This window comes from Hyla sarda (assembly GCF_029499605.1).
Source record: "Hyla sarda isolate aHylSar1 chromosome 1 unlocalized genomic scaffold, aHylSar1.hap1 SUPER_1_unloc_2, whole genome shotgun sequence".
Taxonomy (NCBI): Eukaryota; Metazoa; Chordata; class Amphibia; order Anura; family Hylidae; genus Hyla; species Hyla sarda.
In genome coordinates, this window is record NW_026607581.1 from 578,200 (window position 1) to 587,811 (window position 9,612).

Below are 9,612 nucleotides of genomic sequence, written 5' to 3' on the forward strand. Positions count from 1 at the left end.
GGCGGGACATCGCTGCAGCCGGTGATAGGCTGAAGCTCCGTGTGACGTGCCGGGCTAACAGGAAGTAAGAAGAATACAGCCCGGGGACCGAACACCTGTACTGGAGTGTACTGGAGCTCCGGGGGCGCGTTGGCAGGTAAGAGAAAGTGTGTTTTCTTTTATTTTGCAGCCCAGACGGGATAAAAGGAAAAAAGTGCGTGCCGGAGTACTCCTTTAATGATCGTCTGGATATGATTATTAATCGTCTGGTTATGGATATGATATGTTATTCCATGTGATTCCCCTAAACTCCTGGTGAAGATCTATATGTTATTTAATTGTATGTGTTGTTGTCACTAATGTGTGTATAATGGTGTGTGCAGCTGTAGATGCCCTTACCTGTTGATGTAGGTGTTCAGGAAGTATTTCACCTAACCCCTTACACACAGGTAGGCGTGACCTGAAGAAGTGGCGGGATCGGCACCAGATAGCTATGGTGACCACCCGCTTCCTCCTGGCACCCACCAGAATATGTTCTATTGCACCTGGATCCTGAATAAAGAAGCATCTGATCTATGACATGTGACTGCCCCCGGGTTTTCTTTTCCTTTGCTATTTGTAATTTTTAGCGGCTTCCCTTTCCACCTTATCTTTATTCTGTAGTTCCATATGGTCACAAGGATACCCAATTTATATTGGTTTTATTTTATTTTACTACTTAAAAAAAAATTATTATAACTACATGCACCAAAATTAGTATGTGTAAAATTGTCATCTTCTGACCCCTATAACTTTTTTATTTTTCCATATACAGGGATGTATGAGGGCTAATTTTTTTAAGCCAAGATAAAAATTTTCGTTTTGATTGGACTTTTTGATCGCTTTTTCGAAAAAAATTTTTACCAAAAATACGCAAAAATACACAATTTTGGACTTTGTAATTTTTTACGTGCATGCCATTGACCGTGCAGTTTAATTAACAGGATATTTTTATAGTAAGGACATATACGCATGTGGCGATACCACATATATTTATTTTTATATTTGTTTATATATTTGTTTTTTTAAATGGGAAAAGGGGGGTGATTCAAAATTTTATTGTGAATTCGGGTAGAAAAACAGACATGGTGCACATCTACAATCTTGTATAATGATCTGATTGCTTCTCAGCATAATATCAAAAACTAACAGGTTGTTAGTATACATTTTTGATCAAAAAGTACAAGCCCACTCGCCATGTCAAGGCCACCTATCCAGAGTGGGTCCCTAACGTTCCTAGCATAAAATGGCGCAGCACCGGGCGGCGACCACCACCGCCGCGACGCCAATGCCCACAGGGGGGAACGATCCACCGGTAGAGCAGCCCCAATGCCACTCAAACCAGTCTATGGGCCGCACCCCCCCGCAGACACGGCGCCACGGCAGCAACGGACACCGCACAGCACCACACCAGTGTGGACAGGGATCTAATAGCTCACTTACCATACTCTCCCAGTCAGACTGGGAGGCAGCTAGGAAAGAAATGGCCCATGTGCAGCTAACTACTGCTTATATAGGGTTGGGCTGAGGGGGTGGAGAAGAGTGCAGCACATGTTAAAACAAAGAAAAAGGAGGGGATAGAAATCACAGTGTGAATTCGGGTAGAAAAACAGACATGGTGCACATCTACAATCTTGTATAATGATCTGATTGCTTCTCAGCATAATATCAAAAACTAACAGGTTGTTAGTATACATTTTTGATCAAAAAGTACAAGCCCACTCGCCACGTCAAGGCCACCTATCCAGAGTGGGTCCCTAACGTCCCTAGCATAAAATGGCGCAGCACTGGGCGGCGACCACCACCGCCGCGACGCCAATGCCCACAGGGGGGGAACGACCCACTCTGAATAGGTGGCCTTGACGTGGCGAGTGGGCTTGTACTTTTGGATCAAAAATGTATACTAACAACCTGTTAGTTTTTGATATTGTGCTGAGAAGCAACCAGATCATTATACAAGATTGTAGATGTGCGCTATGTCTGTATTCTACTCGAATTCAAAATTTTATTACTGAAGGGGTTAAATAACTAACTTTTTTATTTATTTTATTTTTTTTACACTTTAATAAAAATTTTACATTTTAAAATAGGGGACTATTACATGCAACTATTGGATTGCATACACTGTTCTATGCCATATCATTGATCAGTGTTATCGGTGCTCTGCTCCTCTAGTCTGGATCTCAGGCATAGAGCAGCAGAGCAATGATCGGATGGCGGGAAGCAAGGTAAGAAGCCTCCCGCTGTCCTCTCACAGTGGTGGTCCCAAACAGCCCACTGAGCTAACCGGCAACTGTTTTCTCCCATTTTAGAGGCCGCGATCAACTTTGATTGCGGCATCTAAAGGGTTAATACCGGACATCAGTCCGATCAGCAATGTCCGGTTTTAGCCACGGGTCCTGGTTGTTGATAGTAACCAGGACCCACCGGGTATGAAGCGTGCTCAGCCCCTGATCGCGCTTTACATAACAGGAGCCGACACAGGACGTAAATATACGTCATGCGTCATTAAGGGGTTAAATTGGAAAAGGGGGGTGATTCAAACTTTTAGTATGGAAGGGGTTCATTCACATTTATTAACTTTTTTTTTCTTACACCATTTTTTTGGCCCTGTCGGGGACTATAACATGCAATCTTCTGATTGTATACACTGTTATGTGCCATAGCATGGCATTGATCAGTGTTATCTGCGCTGAGGCTGACTGGAGCAGATTGGATGGCAGGAAGAGATTGGATGGCAAGTAGGCAGGTAAGCGCCCTCCCGCCGTCCTCTCAGCTAATTGTTACACCACGGTGGTCCGGATCAGCTCTGCTGAGCTGCCAAGAAAGCTTTTCTTTTATTTTAGACACCGCAATCAACTTTGATTGCGGCATCTAATGGGTTGATAACGGGAATCATCGCGATTGATGATGTCCGGCATTAGATATGGTTCCCAGCCAGCTTGTGACCCCGCGTAATAGCAGGGGAGCGGGCACAAAGCATACATGTACACCCTGCGTCCTTAAGGGGTTTAGAAGCTGTTAATATGCAGAGGGACCAGGACAAGTCTGTTCCTCTATTACAGGTAAGAAAAGCACAATGGACCTGATGTGGTTGACGCAACCATCTTAAAAAGGTCTCCAGAGGCACCGAGGAGGGCAAGTGGGTAAAGCAACGAGCTGCCCTGAATGATACCGGTCTGTATAAAAACAACAAGGATAAAACCTGTCTACCAAAGGTTCTGTGCCCAATTATGGCCCCGGAGACTCATGGAGTCACCCACAACTCGAAAATGACTATAATATCACTGATGAATGATCATTGGATAGCCCCAGGATTTACAACAGTGGTCACCAGGTAAACACCGGCCGGCATGACCTGTGCAAGACCTAATGTAGGGAAAGCAGTGCAGGTGCCTCCTAAACGTGGTGGATTTACCCGTTTTAGCAGCTGCAGATAGACTATACAGTTGCCTCAACATACAATAGTTTCATCATACAATGGTCTTTTCTGGACCATTGTAACTTGAAACCAGACACAACATACAATGTACAGACAGTCCAGATCTGTGACACGTGTCAATGGCTGCAAGAACCTACCAATCAGAATGGGCATTCACTGGTAAAACCCCTTTATTACTGAAGTGTATGCACTGAATTCCTGTCTGGTAGCGCCCCCTACAATACAGGGAGGTATTACATGTTCTGTACTTCTCTTTACCTGTGCCAGGGTTAGCTGCTCCAGGTGGGGGCAGCTATATTTGAAATTTTTTTGGGATACTGTGTGTACTGTACAGGACCCTGAAGAAGCTCCTGTCCTCTACATAGACAGTGATTACAGCTCCAGCAGATCTCTATTACTTTTATATGGAAGGATTTGCTTTATCCATATTAGTATCTACTTATCTTTCTTTAATCCTCACTTTTTCCTATTTTTGGATGAAATTTTTGGTGGCTTCAGAACCAATTACCAGGTTTCCACAGAGTTATGGTCCCAACATACAATGGTCATCCTGGAACCAATTAATATTGTAACTTGAGGGACCACTGTATTCAGCTCCCCTTGTGAGGAGGGTATGAATACATTTTGGTGTGTGTGGATCTTTTTTTAGGTTGGCTTAAAGCCCATCGGGGTCGAAATTCTAATGCAAAGATGACAGCAGGGAAAAATTTGGTAATTAGGGTAAATTGGTTTTATTGAAAGATAAAAGACCATCGGCATTACAAGCTAGTAAGACCGGCAAAAATACAGGAATATACAAAGGCAGCAGTCAGGGTGAGGGAGACATCACATACAGTCAGGATCGAGATGATAAAAGGAACAATAACAGAGAACACACACCCTGAGGTGCCAGAAAACAGAAAAGTAGTCCCACTTCCCTCTTACGCCTGCACTGAGCATGCTTCACATAACAGGAGCCAGCACAGGACGTAAATATATAAGTCATGCGTCATTAAGGGGTTAAATTGGAAAAGGGGGGTGATTCAAACTTTTAGCATGGAATGGGTTAATTCACATTTATTAACTTGTTTTCTTACACCATTTTTTAGTCCCTGTCGGGGACTATAACATGCAATCCTCTGATTGTATACACTGTTCTGTGCCATAGCATAGCATTGATCAGTGTTATCTGCGCTGAGGCTGACTGGAGCATCAAGGAAGAGACTGGACGGCAAGGAGGCAGGTAAGGGCCCTCCCGCCATCCTCTCAGCTAATTGTTACACCGCGGTGGTCCGGATCAGCTCCACTGAGCTGCCAAGAAAGCTTTTCTTTTATTTTAGACGCCGCAATCAACTTTGATTGAGGCATCTAATGGGTTAATAATGGGAATCACCGCGATCGATGATGTCCGGCATTAGATATGGTTCCCAGCCAGCTTGTGACCCCGCGTAATAGCAGGGGAGCGGGCACAAAGCATACATGTACACCCTGCGTCCTTAAGGGGTTTAGAAGCTTTTAATATGCCGAGGGCCCAGGACAAGTCTGTTCCTCTATTACAGGTAAGAAAAGCACAATGGACCTGATGTGGTTGACGCAACCATCTTAAATGGTCTCCAGAGGCACCGAGGAGGGCAAGTGGATAAAGCAACGAGCTGCCCTGAATGATACCGGTCTGTATAAAAACAACAAGAGAGGTAAGTTCAGTAATATCTGTACCCCTGTTCATGATATTTAGAGATTCTCTGGTGTCTGGTATTGTGCCAAGGGACTGGCGCAAGGCGAATGTGGTGCCAATCTTCAAAAAGGGCTCTAGGTCATCGCCAGGCAATTATAGACCGGTAAGTCTAACGTGCATTGTGGGTAAATTGTTTGAAGGACTTATAAGGGATTACATACAGGAATACATAGGGGATAATTGTATTATAAGTGATAGCCAGCATGGGTTTACTAAGGATAGAAGTTGTCAAACCAATCTAATTTGCTTTTATGAAGAGGTGAGTAGAAGCCTTGACAGAGGAATGGCTGTGGATATAGTGTTTCTGGATTTTGCTAAAGCATTTGATACTGTCCCTCATAGACGTCTGACAGGTAAATTAAGGTCTTTGGGTTTGGAAATTTTAGTTTGTAACTGGATTGAACACTGGCTCATGGATCGTACCCAGAGAGTGGTGGTCAATGATTCGTACTCTGATTGGTCCCCGGTTATTAGTGGTGTACCCCAAGGTTCTGTACTGGGCCCGCTGTTGTTTAATTTATTTATTAATGATATAGAGGATGGTATTAACAGCTCTGTTTCTATCTTTGCAGATGACACCAAGCTTTGTAGCACAGTACAGTCTATAGAGGATGTGCATAAGTTACAAGATGACTTGGATAGACTAAGTGTCTGGGCATCCACTTGGCAAATGAGGTTCAATGTGGATAAATGTAAAGTTATGCATCTGGGTACTAATAACCTGCATGCGTCGTATGTCTTAGGGGGGATTAAGCTGGCAGAGTCACTGCTAGAGAAGGATCTGGGTGTACTTGTAGATCACAGACTACAGAATAACATGCAATGTCAGGCTGCTGCTTCCAAAGCCGGCAGGATATTGTCATGTATCAAAAGAGGCATGGACTCAAGGGACAGGGACATAATACTCCCCCTTTATAAAGCATTGGTACGGCCTTACCTGGAATATGCTGTTCAGTTTTGGGCACCTGTCCATAAAAGGGACACTGCGGAGTTGGAAAGGGTGCAGAGACGCGCGACTAAACTAATATGGGGAATGGAACATCTTAGCTATGAGGAGCGATTAAAGGAGTTACAATTGTTTAGTCTTGAGAAGAGACGTTTAAGGGGGGATATGATAAACGTATATAAGTATATTAATGGCCCATACAAAAAATATGGAGAAAAACTGTTCCAGGTTAAACCCCCCCAAAGGACGAGGGGGCACTCCCTCCGTCTGGAGAAGAAAAAGTTTAGTCTCAAGGGGCGACACGCCTTCTTTACCATGAGAACTGTGAACTTATGGAACAGTCTACCTCAGGAACTGGTCACAGCAGGAACAATTAACAGCTTTAAAACAGGATTAGATACATTCCTGGAACAAAATAAGATTAATGCTTATGAAGAAATATAAAATCTCATCCCTTCCTCAATATCGCGCCGCACCCCTACCCCTTAATTCCCTGGTTGAACTTGATGGACATATGTCTTTTTTCGACCGTACTAACTATGTAACTATGTAACTATGTAAAATCTGTCTACCAAAGGTTCTGTGCCTAATGATGGCCCCGGAGACTCATGGAGTCACCCACAACTCAAAAATGACTATAATATCACTGATGAATGATCACTGGTTAGCCCCAGGATATACCACAGTGGTCACCAGGTAAACACCGGCCGGCATGACCTGTGCAAGACCTAATGTAGGGAAAGCAGTGCAGGTGCCTCCTAAACGTGGCGGATTTACCCGTTTTAGCAGCTGCAGATAGACTATACAGTTGCCTCAACATACAATAGTTTCATCATACAATGGTCTTTTCTGGACCATTGTAATTTGAAACCAGACACAACATACAATGTACAGACAGTTCAGATCTGTGACACGTGTCAATGGCTGCAAGAACCTACCAATCAGAATGGGCATTCACTGGTAAAACCCCTTTATTACTGAAGTGTATGTGTTACGCCGAGCGCTCCGGGTCCCTGCTCCTCCCCGGAGCGCTCGCGGCGTTCCTCTCTCTGCAGAGCCCCGGTCAGACCCGCTGACCGGGAGCGCTGCACTGACATTGCCGGCGGGGATGCGATTCGCATAGCGGGACGCGTCCGCTCGCGAATCGCATCCCAAGTCACTCACCTGTCCCGGTCCCCGGCTGTCACTTCCTGGCGCGCGCGTCTCCGCTCCTTAGGGCGCGCGTGCGCCAGCTCTCTAAGATTTAAAGGGCCAGTGCACCAGTGATTGGTGCCTGGCCCAGTCAGCCTAATTAGCTTCCACCTGATCCCTGTCCATATTACCTCACTTCCCCTGCACTTCCTTGCCAGATCTTGTTGCCTTGTGCCAGTGAAAGCGTTTAGTGTTGTCCAAAGCCTGTGTTCCAGATCTCCTGCTATCCTCTTTGACTACGAACCTTGCCGCCTGCCCTGACCTTCTGCTACGTCTGACCTTGCATCTGCCTAGTCCTTCTGTCCCACGCCTTCTCAGCAGTCAGCGAGGTTGAGCCGTTGCCGGTGGATACAACCTGGTTGCTACCGCCGCAGCAAGACCATCCCGCTTTGCGGCGGGCTCTGGTGAAAACCAGTAGCATCCCTAGAACCGGTCCACCGACACGGTCCACGCCAATCCCTCGCTGACACAGAGGATCCACATCCAGCTAGCCGAATCCTAACAGTAGATCCGGCCATGGATCCCGCTGAGGTGCCGCTGCCAAGTCTCGCTGACCTACCCACGGTGGTCGCCCAGCAATCGCAGCAAATTGCCCAACAAGGACAGCAGCTGTCGCAGTTGACCGCCACGTTACAGCAACTTCTGCCACTGCTACAGCAGCAACCATCTCCTCCGCCAGCTCCTGCACCTCCTCCGCAGCGAGTGGCCGCTCCTAGCCTCCGCTTGTCCCTGCCGGACAAATTTGATGGGGACTCCCGACTCTGCCGTGGCTTCTTGTCTCAATGTTCCCTACATATGGAGATGTTGTCGGACCAATTTCCTACAGAACGGTCGAAGGTGGCTTTCATGGTTAGTCTCCTGTCTGGGAAGGCTTTGTCTTGGGCCACACCGCTCTGGGACTGCGATGATCCTGTCACCGCCACTGTACACTCCTTCTTCTCTGAGGTTCGCAGTGTCTTCGAGGAACCAGCCCGAGCTTCTTCTGCCGAAACTGCCTTGTTAAACCTGGTCCAGGGTAGTTCTTCTGTAGGCGAATACGCCATCCAATTTCGTACCCTCGCCTCTGAATTATCCTGGAACAACGAGGCTCTCTGCGCGACCTTTAAAAAAGGCCTATCCAGTAACATCAAATATGTGCTGGCCGCACGAGAAATTCCTGCCAACCTGCATGAACTTATCCATTTGGCCACCCACATTGACATGCGTTTTTCTGAAAGACACCAGGAACTCCGCCAGGAAAAAGACCTTAATCCCTGGGCACCTCTCTCACGATATCCTTTGCAATCTACCCCTGTGCCTCCCGCCGAGGAGGCTATGCAAGTGGATCGGTCTCGCCTGACTCTTGAAGAGAGGTCTCGCCGTAGGGATAAAAATTTATGTCTGTACTGCGCTAGTACCGAACATTTCTTGGTGATTGCCCTATTCGTCCTCCACGTCTGGAAAACGCACGCACGCACCCAGCTCACGTGGGTCTGGCGTCTCTTGGTACGGAGTCTGCTTCTCCATGTCTCACTGTGCCCGTGCGGATTTATCCTTCTGCCAACTCCTCCTTCTCTGCCATGGCCGTCTTGGACTCTAGTTCTTCTGGAAATTTTATTCTGGCCTCTTTGCTTGATAGGTACTGCATCCCGGTGACCCGTCTCATCAAGCCGCTCTACATTTCTTCGGTCAACGGAGTCAAGTTGCACTGCACTGTGCGTTACCGCACAGAGCCCCTGCTTATGAACATTGGACTGCATCACGAGAAAATTTTATTTTTGGTTCTGCCCAACTGCACCTCTGAAGTCCTCCTCGGTCTGCCATGGCTCCAGCATCATTCTCCCACCCTTGACTGGACCACCGGGGAGATCAAGAATTGGGGTCCTGCTTGCCGCAAGAAATGCCTCACGTCTGCTCCCAGCCCCGTCTGTCGAGCCTCAGTGTCTCCTCCTGTGCCTGGTCTCCCCAAGGCCTATCAGGACTGTGCCGTGCCTCCTCATAGCCCCCGTCCTGGTGACACTCTGCCCCGTACCAAGCCTCACCCTCTGCCCCCCCTCCCCATTCCCACTCCTTCTGAACTGTCTGCCGTTCATGAGAATACCCAGGACTTCACTGTCCCCCAGAAGGAGACTCTACAATCGCTCCCAATGTCCTCGTCCCATGCGGAGCGACATCCCGACAAAAAGAGGGGGAGACCTAAGGGGGGGGTACTGTTACGCCGAGCGCTCCGGGTCCCTGCTCCTCCCCGAAGCGCTCGCGGCGTTTCTCCCCCTGCTGCGCCCCGGTCAGACCCGCTGACCGGGAGCGCTGCACTGACATTGC